Source organism: Dendrobates tinctorius, unplaced genomic scaffold (assembly GCF_039654945.1).
Source record: "Dendrobates tinctorius isolate UK_male_01 unplaced genomic scaffold, ASM3965494v1 ptg000290l, whole genome shotgun sequence".
Taxonomy (NCBI): domain Eukaryota; kingdom Metazoa; phylum Chordata; class Amphibia; order Anura; family Dendrobatidae; genus Dendrobates; species Dendrobates tinctorius.
The window spans coordinates 3,151,883-3,165,335 of record NW_027361957.1 but is presented as its reverse complement, the minus strand read 5'-3'; positions in this window follow the sequence as shown (position 1 = coordinate 3,165,335).

The window sequence follows — 13,453 nt, the reverse complement described above, 5'->3', positions numbered from 1 at the left end:
GCTAGGGTTAGGGCTGGGGTTAGGATTATTGTAGGGGTCATCGTTAGGGCTGGGGCTAGGCTTAGGGTTATGTTGGGGTTAGGATTGTATTGGAGCTGGGGCTGTGTTGAGGTTAGTGTTGTGTTAGTGTTAGGGTTGTGTTGGGGTTATGGTTGTGGTGTTGAGGTTATGGTAGTGTTGGAGTTAAGGTTGTGCTGGGGTTAGGGTTGTGTTGGTATTGTGGTTGTGGTTAGGATTGGGATTAGGGTTAGCTGTGTGTTGGGTTTAGGGCTGTGTTAGGGTTGGAGTTAGAATTGGGGGGTTTAGGCACATTATTAGGTCTCCAAACTGGACATGGTGCCCCCCATCGATTCCAGCCAATTTTGCGTTCAAAAAGTCAAACAGTGGGGGCGTGGCTATGTAGCAGAGGAAGGAGGACGCACGCTGTAGAAGCACCTGATCATCCTGCTTGCATCCTGTATCTGATGCCTTGCTATTGTGATATACCCGGCGGCGTTCGGTACCTCTGGATCCCGGGACCCCCTTGGACCCCCGTGGGAAGTCACAGGATGGCTCTCGTGAGATGGCTGCCAAAGATGCCGGGACGGGTGGTGAGGCCTGCATGAGGCGCCGGCCATCTTAGACGAGCGCTCTATCAGTGAGAGCGGCGACGTCCAGCTTCCATTGCTGCAGCATTACCAGGCGGTGATCTGCATCCTGAGGAATTGAGGGGATAAGCGGTGAGTGCCCTGGAAAAATTGGGCCCTGTGCCCCCCCCCTTATTGATAGACTCACTTGCCTGTTGGCGCCATTACTGTGGGGACTTCTACTTCCCCCCACCGCTGCTGTCTCTGCAGGTAGTGCGGATCTCTCCCCCCTCCAGTCATAAGAAGCCTCATTGATATAATACCAGGCTCACTGATTTATGTGACCCCCTCTGCATGGAAGTTGCTCCCATGCCATAATCATTAAACTTAGCCCCAGCTGTGCTTATAATTGGAGGGGAAGAAACCCCGAAGTATACACCTCTAGTTATCCTGGTGTGCCGCACCGTCATTGATCATGAATCGATCTAAAGGATTGGCAGTAGCAGAAAAATTAAGAGTTTGCCAGACCCGACCCCTCTGAAAGTGCATGATCTCTCAGAAAAAACCCTTCACAAGGTCAACGTAAAAATCGTCCCTCTGGGGGTGAGGAGCAGAGTGAGCAGGATGAACTGACCCTTAAGCATCTGAACAGTTGATGCAGGCCCAGGGCCGGCGTTTGGGACAGGGAGACCAGGCAGATGACTGGGGTCCCCACCTACAAAGGGGGCCCCTGCATCTGCAGCCCATTTATCAAGTGCCCAGAGGGTGTACAGCAGTTAATAATGCTGTGCATTGCTCTGGAGTCTTGGAGTGTCTCTCGCAAAGCCCCTTGAGCCCCCTTGTCTCTTTCTCCCTGCAGTTAGGTTAAAAGTTGAGAGTGAGGGGGAGGGGTCGATTATATCACTGTGACAGCCAGGAAGATGCCTGAAGCTCTTTATGTCTCCTCCTGAGTCCTGATCATGGCTGCTCCTAGCACTGTCCTGAGAATGGATATGCCTAAGTGTAGTCATAGAACCTGGTAAAAGCAAAAATAACAGGTCAGAGTTCAGTGATTTACTCACTGTGGTCCGAAGCTCTGTGCTGATCACTGCAGGATCAGGATTCACAGCCACATACAGCAGCCATCAGCATCAGCTCTGACCACAGTCACTAAATCGCTGCTTGTAATGTGACAGGGCGACCTCCTGTCACTACTATCTGGATGACACAAGACAGGGATATTGTCTGCTGAATCAGGGAATTTATGATATAGAAATAAATGAATTCCTATGTGAAATAATAAGGGTAAACCATACATATATATAGTAATAGTACAGGTGTGCATTTGAATCAGCATTTCTGATGTATTTTTTTTGCTGCCAAAGCCTGCTCTCTTGGCAGTAAAAACATTGCTTTCAAAACACCCATTTTTTAAGGGTATGTGCAGATGATCCAGAAATGGCATCACTTTGGATGCAGCAGGCTTGTGCTCCGTCTAAAATGCTGCCATGTTATGCAGGAGATTCCACATGTGTTCATCCCATCCTCTATGCTGTAACATCTGTCCGCTGCGGGTTGGATGCTGCGGATGTACGCAGCATCCAGAGTTTACTGATTGTGGACACAGACCCTTACAGCTTTTGCTGTTTTTTTTTTTTTTTGTATAGTATTCATTTTGTCTACAGTACATGTTTAATAAAGTTTGCTTTATTCACCAAAAACACAACGAAAAACATTGCAACATTTGCAGCTTTTCTAAAACTATTTCATTGCTTTCTACGGGTGAAAAAATTGCTGAAAGAAGTGACACGCTGCAGACTTAAAAACGCTGCAGTTGTGAAATTCAGTCAGGAGAAAAAAAAAAAGGGTGTGCAGGAGATCTCTGAAAATCTCAGTTTTTGCTTGTGCTATAAAATGCTGTAAACTTCTTATTTGCAGAAGAAAAAGCTGCAAAAATTCTGCATATGAGCATGGCCAAAAGCTGCTTTTTAAAGTGCCAGCAAAACATATAAGATTTCAGAAATCTCCAACATGCTCTTGCTTTTTTTTCTGACTGAATTTCAGGACTGTAACACTTTTTACATCTGCAGCGTGTCAGTTCATTCAGTGTGCTTTCACCCGTAGAAAGCAATGAAAGAATATAAAAAAAAGAAAGCTGCAGATATTGCAATGGCATTTTTCGCTGCAATTTTTTAAGTGGCTTTGGTGAATTAAACTATTAAGTGTAGTTTACATGTTTAGTATTTGGTCAGTATTTCACATCAGTATTTGTAATGCAGAAACAGCAGGGGAACAATCAGAGGAAAAGTATAGTAGAAACACTTCACCACTTCTGGTTTTCTCACACTCCTGGTTTTGACTTGCACATACTGATGTGAAATACTAACCGAATACTCAACATGTGAACATGGCCTTAAACATACTGTAAACAAAGCAAACATCTTCACTTTAAAAAAAGCTGAAAAAAGTGTAAAAAACACCAGAAAGCAAGCTGAAAAACAGGTGTTTTGAACGCAACATTTTTACTGCCAATACAACGGCTTTTGGCTACTGAAAAACATGCATGTGAACATAGCCATAGCGTTTCAGAGTAAGACTATCTGTGGTGTTACATAGGACTGCAGGTGACATCTACTACATTATCTGTTCTCCGAGAGTTATCTGTTATGAATTGGAAACCGAGGAGGAAAAACAAGACAACAAGCTAAGTCTCAGAAAACCAGAGAAGTTGGTAACTATGCAGATTGCAGATCCCTGATTTTAACCGCACAACTAGAAGCAGTCGTGGAGCGTTCCTGCGTTGGTCCTAGACGCCTCGTCACAACCGGAGAACTACATAAGCCTAAAGCAGGAAAAGAGGAAAACTAACTGCCCCAGAGCAGACCCCAAAGGAAAGACAGCCCCCCACATGTATTGACGGTGAAACAAGATGAAAATACAAACAAAGGCAGGAAAATAGGCTGAGCAAATGATGGGGCCCGGCTAACTAAAAAGGACAGAAAAGGAAAGACACTGTCTGCAATCTGCCAAAAACAACCTACAAAAATAATGTCCAACACTTCTAATAGCAAAATTAACCCTGAAGTCACTAGACTTCTAAACCTATATCAGCACTCTGAAATATTCTGAGACAGAGCAAAAAAGAGGCCAATCTAATAAGGGACAAAAAGCAGATTGGCAAATACTGATTAATAGGAGTGGAATTTCAGCATAGCCCCAGCAGGGGCAGGCTGATTACACAACAAACTGAATTGATCAACAAGCGCAAGTGTGAACATTAGCAAAAAAACAAACTTAACTTGAGAAGACTGGAAGAGAGCTGAAGTCCAGGACCTGAGAAGCAGACTGAATCACCAGCACCCGGATAGGGCATCAGCTGTCTTATATCCAGTCTGATACTCCAGAGATCCAATCGTTATCTTCCTCATCAGGTGGCAGATCACTACCACTTAAACCAACTGCACTACCTCCTGTCACCACCAAAGGGAGAACGGAAGGGGAACTCTCAACTGGTGGAGCAGAAAATGAGTTCATGACAGTACCCCCCCCTTGAGGAGGGGTCACCGAACCCTCATCCATGCCACCAGGCCGATCAGGATGGGCCAGGTGAAAAGCACGAAACAATTTATTGGCATGAATATCAGAGGCAGAGACCCAAGAATTATCCTCCTGGCCATAACCCTTCCATTTGACCAAATACTGGAGTCTCCCTCTAACCAAACGAGAATCCAATATTTTCTCTACCTCATATTCCACATTGCCTTTAACCAATACAGGATCAGGAGGTGCTGCCACAGGAACTACTGGCTCAACAAACCTCTTCAACAGTGACTTGTGAAATACGTTATGGATTTTGAACGTAACTGAAAGAGCCTATCGAAAAGAAACAGGATTAAGAATCTCCAAAATCTTATAAGGTCCAATAAATCTTGGCTTAAATTTTGTAGATGCAACCTTCATAGGAATATTCTTAGACAACAGCCTAACCATATCACCCACTTTAAACCGGGGACCAATGGTCCTACGCCGGTTGGAAAAATGCTGGGCCTTTTCCTGAGAGAGTGACAACTTATCCACCACTTGGTCCCATATCTGCTGCATTCTCACAACCACAGTGTCCACACCTGGGCAGGACGAAGATTCCACTTGCCCTGAAGAGAATCGAGGATGAAACCCCAAATTACAGAAAAAGGGTGACATCAGAGTGGCAGAACTAGCTCTATTGTTCAGCGCAAATTCGGCCAAGGGCAAAAATGAGACCCAATCATCTTGATCAGCAGATATAAAACATCTTAAATAAGACTCCAGGGTCTGGTTTGTTCTCTCAGTCTGCCCATTGGTCTGGGGATGAAATGCGGAGAAAAGGATAACTGAATTCCCAGATTGGAACAAAAGGCTTTCCAGAATCTGGAAACAAACTGGACCCCTCTATCGGACACAATGTTCTCAGGAATCCCGTATAACCGAACCACCTGTTGTTAAAACAAGGGCACCAACTTTGGGAGTGGTGCAAGATGGACCATCTTCGAAAATCTATCACAAATCATCCAGATAACAGTCATTCTCTGAGAGACAGGAAGATCAGAAATAAAATCCATAGATATATGGGTCCATGGCCTCTTGGGCACCGGCAGGGGCATCAGCAACCCACTAGAACGAGAACAGGGTTTAGACCGAGAACAAGTCCCACAGGACTGTACAAAATTCCTGACATCACGAGATAAGGCAGGCCACCAAAAGGACTGACTCACCAAATCTCTGGTACCAAAAATACCCTGATGACAAGCCAATGCGGAGCAATCGACTTCAGACATCACTCTTTCTCCACTGGTCAGGAACATACAATCTTCCCATAGGGCAACGCTCAGGTTTATCCTCCTGAAATTCCTCCAGGGCGCATCTCAAATCGGGCGAAATGGCAGAAAGAACTACCCCCTCACCTAGGATAGTAGTAGGCTCAGTCACATTAAGAGAATCAGCAGAGAAACTCCTAGAAAGGATGTCTGCCTTAACATTCTTAGTGCCCGGAAGAAAAGAGACCACAAAATTAAAACGCGTGAAAAACAAGGCCCATCTAGCCTGTCTAGGATTCAAGCGTTTGGCCGACTCCAGATAAATCAGATTCTTGTGATCGGTGAGGACCACAAATTGATGTCTAGCTCCCTCCAATCAATGTCTCCACTCCTCAAATGCCCATTTCATGGCCCACAATTCCTGATTCCCCACGTCATACTTGCGTTCAGATGGGGAAAACTTTAGAGAAAAGAAGGCACAGGGATTCATTTTAGAAGTCACAGGGTCTTTTTGGGACAACACAGCTCCTGCACCAATCTCAGAAGCGTCCACCTCCACTTGAAATGGAAGTGAGACATCAGGTTGCTGTAAAACTGGAGCTGAAGTAAATCTCTGCTTAAGCTCCTGAAATGCTGAGACAGCCTCAGGAGACCAATTCAGCACATCAGCTCCCTTCTTGGTCAGATCAGTCAGTGGTTTGACAATACCAGAAAAATTACCTATAAATTTACGATAGAAATGAGAAAAACCCAAAAACTTCTGGAGAGCCTTCAAAGGAGTAGGCTGAACCCAATCATAAATGGCCTGTATCTTGGCCGGGTCCATTTCAATAGTCGATGGAGACAAGATAAATCCCAAAAATGAAATCCTCTGTACACCAAAGAGGCACATCGATCCCTTAACAAACAGGGAATTCTCCCTCAAAATCCGGAACACAGTCCGGACATGTTCCACATGGGAATCCCAATCACTAGAAAAGATCAAAATATCATCCAGATAGATTATCAAAAACTTATCCACAAAGTCTCGAAAATATCATTCATAAAGGATTGGAAGACAGAAGGGGCATTAGAGAGCCCAAAATGCATCACCAGGTACTCAAAATGTCCCTCCGGAGTATTAAACGCCGTCTTCCATTCATCCCCGTGCTTGATGCGAATAAGATTATATGCCCCCCTGAGGTCAAGCTTAGTAAACCAGCAGGCACTGTTAACTCTGGAGAATAAATCAGACATTAGAGGTAATGGGTACTGATATTTAACCGTCATCTTGTTAAGGGAACAATAATCAATACACGGTCTTAATGAACCATCTTTCTTGGCCACAAAAAAAAACCAGCACCTAACGGTGACGAGGATGGTCTAATATGACCCTTCTCCAACGACTCCTTAACATAGGATCGCATATCATCATGTTCGGGTACAGATAAGTTGAGAAGCCGACCCTTGGGAAATTTACACCCAGGCATCAACTCAATTGCACAGTCATAACTCCTATGAGGAGGCAAAGACGCAGACTTACTCTCACTAAAAACATCAGAGAAATCAGCCAGATAATCAGGAATATCATGAGACTGAGGAGAGGTGGAGAAAACAGGAGCGTCCCTAAAAACACACTGACAACCTCAACTCACCACAGACACAGATTTCCAATCCAAAACTGGGTTATGAGTTTGCAACCAGGGGAACCCCAGAACAATAGTATCATGCAAATTATGCAGTACCAAAAATTTACAATTTTCTTGGAGGTCTGGGGCAACTCGCATTATCACCTGGGTCCAAAACTGAGGTTTATTCTCCGCCAAAGGAGTGGCATCAATACCCCTCAAAGGAATGGGCGTCTTCAGAGGCGTCATGGACAAACCACAACGTTTAGCAAAGTCCAAATCCATCAGATTCAGAGCTGCTCCTGAATCCACAAAAGCCTTAGTGGAAAATGTGGACAAGGAGCAGATCAGAGTAATTGCCAAAAGGAACTTAGGTTGCAAATGTGTGTGCAAAACGTTTCTCTCATTTAGGGCAGACAGAAATAGTATGAGAGGCGTCTCCACAGAAAAAACACAGCTTATTACGCCTTCTAAACTCCCGACGTTGCGCCCTAGACAAAACCCCATCACATTGCATAGGTTCAGACATTTGTTCAAAAGGTGGCAGCGCCTCCCATGTAGTTTTATGTTCACGTAAATGCTGATCAACTTGAATGGCTAATGACATAGAGCCATCCAGACCAGAGGGAACAGGAAATCCCACCATAACATCTTTTACGGTCTCTGACAAACCTTTCCGAAAGAGAGCTGCCAATGCACTATCATTCCATGTAGTAAGGACCGCCCACTTTTGGAATTTTTGACAGTACAACTCTGCAGGATCCTGACCCTGGTTTAATGCCAACAGGGTTTTGTCAGCTTGATCAACGGCATTAGGTTCATCATACAACAACCCCAAGGCCTGAAAAAATGCATCCACATTAGTCAGAATAGGATTTTCAGGTGTCAGAGAAAAAGCCCAATCCTGGGGATCGCCGCTCAGCAAGGAGATGACAATTTTAACCTGCTGCACAGAGCTCCCCGATGAGTTAGGCTTCAAAGCAAGAAATAATTTACAATTATTCTTAAAATTCAGAAATTTAGACCGATCCCCAGAAAACACATCAGGAGTAGGAATCTTGGGTTCAGCAGTATGTGACTGAATAAGGTAGGTGGAAATTCCCTGTACTTCAGCAGCAAGCTGCTCCACACGATCAGACAGTTGCTTAATCTCCATTAGGAAAAAAAAATCCTCCTACGGCCCCAGAAAAAAAAAGAGGAAAAAATACATAAAAAAAAAAATTCTGACACTTTTTTTCTTTCTCTAACAATTCTTTCCTGCTTTTGAGTACTCTAGAATCTGCGGTATGGCTGGTGATTCTGTTATGAATTGGAAACCGAGGAGGAAAAACAAGACAACAAGCTAAGTCTCTTGGAAGAGAGCTGAAGTCCAGGACCTGAGAAGCAGACTGAATCACCAGCACCCGGATAGGGCGTCGGCTGTCTTATATCCAGTATGATACTCCAGAGATCCAATCGTTATCTTCCACATCAGGTGGCAGATCACTACCACTTAAACCAACCGCACTACCTCCTGTCACCACCAGAGGGAGAGCGGAAGGGGAACTCTCAACCGGTGGAGCAGAAAATGAGTTCATGACAGTTATCACTGCTATCTGTGGTGTTACATAGGATGAGGTCACAGTCATGTGACTGGTCACGTGAGCCGGGAGGGCTTCTGTTCTGGAGTGTGCTGTGCATAGAGGGAATTGTATGGTGATCGGTACTCAGTGCCTTCTGAAATGACAGGTGGGCATGGCGGCTGATTTGCAGTGTGGGAAAACTACAATCCCGCAGGTGGGAGTGTCAAAATCGCGACTTTCCCACTGGATCTAGGACGGTTGGGAGCCCTGCTGTGCTATCTGCAGTGTTAAAAAAAAAATTAAGAGGGGGTTGAGGGACAACTTTGTCTTTGGAGCTTGGGCCCCCCCCAATCTTTTCTGACCCTAGCAATGCTCCTGTGTAATACTAATAGTGGCAGACCGGTCAGCCCATATAAGGCCCCTGAATTTGGAGGCCAACTGTTCATGTAATGTAACCTAAATGCATGATTTTACAATGTTAGCATTTGGGGCCCCACTTTAAAATTTTGCCTAGGGCCCCACTTTGTCTAAAACCGGCCCCGTGTAGGCCATCTCCCTAACCAGGACATCACTGACTGGGAAAATAGAGGATGTTTACACTGAGGTGGGAAGATTTCATCAAGATTTGCAGGCCATGAAGGGACGCATTGCGGAAGTGGAAACAAGAGTGTCCCAGGTAGAGGACACCATCACACCTATGGAGGCCAAGTTAAAAAAGGTGGCGGGCTCTATGAACACTTGAAAACAGAAGGCGGACGATCTGGAGAACAGAATGCGTCGGAATAATATCCGTGTCATCGGTCTGCCGGAATGCTCAGAAGGTCAGCATCCCGAGCAGTTTCTGGAGGGCTGGCTCAAGGCCTCTTTGGGGGATGAATTCTCCTCAGTATTCGCCATTGAAAGGGCTCATGGGCTTCCTACAAAGCCCCTTCCTCCGGTAGCCCCGCCTAGACCTTTCCTGGCACGTCTCCTCAACAGTAAAGACAGAGAAACCATTCTGCGTCTCGCACGGCAAAAAAGTCCCATCAAGTTCGACAATGTTATGATTTCGATCTTCCTGGATTTTTCCATGGAACTTCAGAAGCAGCGGGCACAATTCATCGAAATCAAGAAGCAGCTCAGGGAGAGGAACATTATGTATTCAATGATCTATCCAGCCCGGCTCTGGGTTGTCCACGGGGGTACCTCCGTGTTTTTCACGGATCCAGCGGAGGTGACTGAGTGGCTCCGGTCCCATAAGGGATCCCCTGCAAAGAAATCCTAATGTGCCTCCTGTTAATCTGAATCCTTCAACTAAAGGCCTAATTGGGGCTTTCTCGGCGGGGGTTTCCAGTTGCCAACAATACCAGACACTGTGTTCAGTGATGGTATCCCCTTGTTTGCTTTTTTATAGGGGCGTGGGACTTTGCTCCTATAATGTTAGGTTCTTATTCTGCTTTCTTTTTTTCAAAAGTTTTAGTTTTAATTGTTATTTAGGTAAAAGTCGCAGCTAACCGCAGTCCTGTTATCTATGTGATGTCTCTAAATTTTGCTTGGGCACTAATATGCATCATATCCAGATAAACAAAAATGGGTTCTGAATTAATATGCATGACCTGAAATATGAGGGGTATTAAAACTCCCCGGAAGAAAATTAAGGTGTTCTCACAGATTAGGCAATATCACCCCCACATTGTGGCCTTGGTTGAGACTCACCTGACCAGGGACACAGCTCGGTGTGTGCAAAAACCCTGGGTACAATGGTTTATTCATGCATTTCATACCAGTTACTCAAGGGGGGTTTCACTACTAATACATAAGGACGTTAGGTGGGAGGCCAGGGAGGCCCGGAGGGATCCTAAAGGGCGTTTTGTATTTGTGCATGCAGTAATCTACTCTAGGAAGTATGTTATTTTGTGTGTTTACAACCCCCCCAGCTAATATGTCAATTCTCCAGAAGGCGTTGAGTTTTGCCCTGAACTATCCAGATGCAGACTTCATCTGTATGGGGGATTTCAATCTGGTCATGAATAAACATTTTGATAAATTGAGATTGGGTGATGGGATACAGGGAGAGACCCCCCCGCTGGCTACATCCCAACTGTCACAGTTAGTGGAAGGTAGCGGATGGCGGTATCTATGGAGAACGCGTCATCCCAATACGAGGGAGTATACTTGTCATTCATCCACTAAGCGCTCCTTGTCATGCATAGATTACATCTTTGGATCCAGCAGTTTGGCAATGTGGGTGGATAATATTGAGCATGGCAGTAGGGGGATTTCAGATCATAGTCCGGTCATTCTTAAACTTAAATACGGACAGCTAAGTAACAGGATGGTATGGAAATTGAACCCTTTCTGGCTGAAATTGGTGGAATCGCCCGATAGAACGATTGATCAGTTGCACTGCTTCATCTGGTCACACCCTGAACCCCGGAACATTAACTTATTTTGGGGTGCTCTTAAGGCATATCTGAGTGGTTGCTTATCCTCTACGATTTCTTACATTAAACGGGTGACATCAAGGGAGGATGATGAGATGGAGCAACGTTTGAAAGATTCGGAGGCCGCTTACGTATCTGATCAGACTAGTGGCAATAGGGTGGCGTGGTTGACTGCTCAAAGGTTATATACTCAACACAGACACTAAATCCAAGCGTAAACTATATTTTGCCCATGAATCCTATTTTGACTTGGGGAATCAGTCAAGTAAATTTTTGGCCTATTTGGTGCGTCAACATAATACAACTAATACAATATTACAGATTCGCAGCTTAGATGGTACTTTCTTCAACTGAAGAAATACTGAGCTGTTTTCATGATTATTATAGATCATTGTACAACTCTAAGGATGACGTTGAAAGCCAGGGGTGTCTAGACTACATGTCGGCTATAACATTTCCCACATTAAGTCCTTCCCAGCGGGCCTTTATGGACACTGAATTCACTTTGGAGGAGATAGAGAACGCCATAAAGGACATGGCCTCTGGGAGGGCCCCTGGTCCGCATGGGTTTCCCATCGAATTTTACAGGAAAAACAGAGAGATATTAGCGCCACTTTTGTTGATGGTGTTTCGGGGGATTTGGGAGGGGTGATCTATGCCGGAGTCCTTCTACAAGGCTAAAATAATAGTGCTTAAAAAGGAGGGGAAGGATCTTTTAGACTGTGGATCTTATCGGCCCATATCATTAGTGAATGTAGATTATAAGATTTTTATGAAAATTTTGGCCACCAGGTTGAACTCAATCATACTGGAACTTATACACCCTGACCAAACCGGCTGTATGCCTGGTAAGAGCACTTCCATCAATGTTAGATGAGTCCAGTCAGTGGTCCAATATACCGTATATACTTGTGTATAAGCTGAGATTTTCAGCCCATTTCTTGGGGGTTGAAAGTCCCCCTCTCGGCTTATACACGAGTCATATACCTGGGGGTCAGCGGCGGAGGGGGGTCTGGGGTGTCACAGATCATACTCACCCGTCCTGGCACTCTCTGCAGCCCCTTCGTTTCTCCACTGTCTCCCTTCCTGCCTTCAGTGGTCACGTGGTACCGCTCATTAAACTCATGAATATGTGCATATTCATGAGTGGTAATGAGCGGTATCACGTGGATTGGCCTGTTGAACTCAATTATTCCATATGAGCGCATGCTGTATCGAAATAGGATGCCCGGGTAAATTCGGGAAGATCTTTGAGAGGTGGAATTCCTCTCATCTTACCCTGTAGGACGGAGACGTCACATGATAAATAGTTGATTGTGTGGAATCAGGCTGCAAAATAGTTGTTTTTGTAGTTATAGTTATGGTTTAGAAGTTAGATTGTCACTTGAGCAACAATATGAAGAAAAGTGTAATTTAATTAGCATTATGTTTTATTCCGTATGTAAATTGGTATGCAGATTTTGCTTTGCATTTAATGCTATGTGAGATATATATACTTAATACAGTATTTATCATCATGTACAAGTATGTATGCTGTATACCCTGTCTGTGGTTTAATAAACAAATTAAAAAAAAAAAAAAAAGTCAAACGGTGCTCCCTCCCTTCTGAGCTACAAGAAAAAGTCAAAATTTAAACGCAGCACTCGGCAGCAACATATCGAATTAATGGAATCATGGTCGAACATGCCACTCCATTCTAACACTGATAACACTATTGCATAATAGTAATTCACAGGACTGGAAGGCATTAAACTTTCAGTTATTTAATCTCTCATGGAAATAAAAAATTATTGATAACAGAGTGAACAAGTTATCTCCATACACAACACGATACACTATACCAAGGCCAATTTACCAATAATGCAACATATAAGAACAAATACCACCACATCATGACCAGGCCACATATTAGCAATACATAGTGAATAATATCAACATTCTGATCATTGACAAAAAAGCACAGTGCTAACACTAATATCACTAGTGACTAGTTATAAACAGGAGCTCTGTAGATACATTATAGTGTAAATGTACACCAGTGATCACAGGTGACATTTTAAGAACTCTGTAGATAGTATATAGTGTACAAGGAACAGTATGTGTAGAGGTATTACATTGATTATTAGTGAAATGACACATAGGTGCTCTGTAGAAATTACAGCGTGTATACAGTCTCAGCTGAAAGTGTTAGCACCCTGAAACTGTTCCAGCCAGAAAATGAAATCTTTCTCCCAGAAAATTATTGCACTCACATATGTTTTATTAAACACATGTTTATTTCCTTTGTACAGTGGGGGAAAAAATTTTTAGTCAGCCATCAATTGTGCAAGTTCTCCCACTTAAAAGGGTGAGAGAGGCCTGTAATTGACATCATAGGTAGACCACAACTATGAGAGACAAAAATGAGAAAAAAAAAATCCAGAAATGCACCTTGTCTGATTTGGCAAGATTTCTTTTGAAAATTATGGTGGAAAATAAGTATTTGGTCATTAACAAAAGTTCATCTCAATATTTTGCTATATA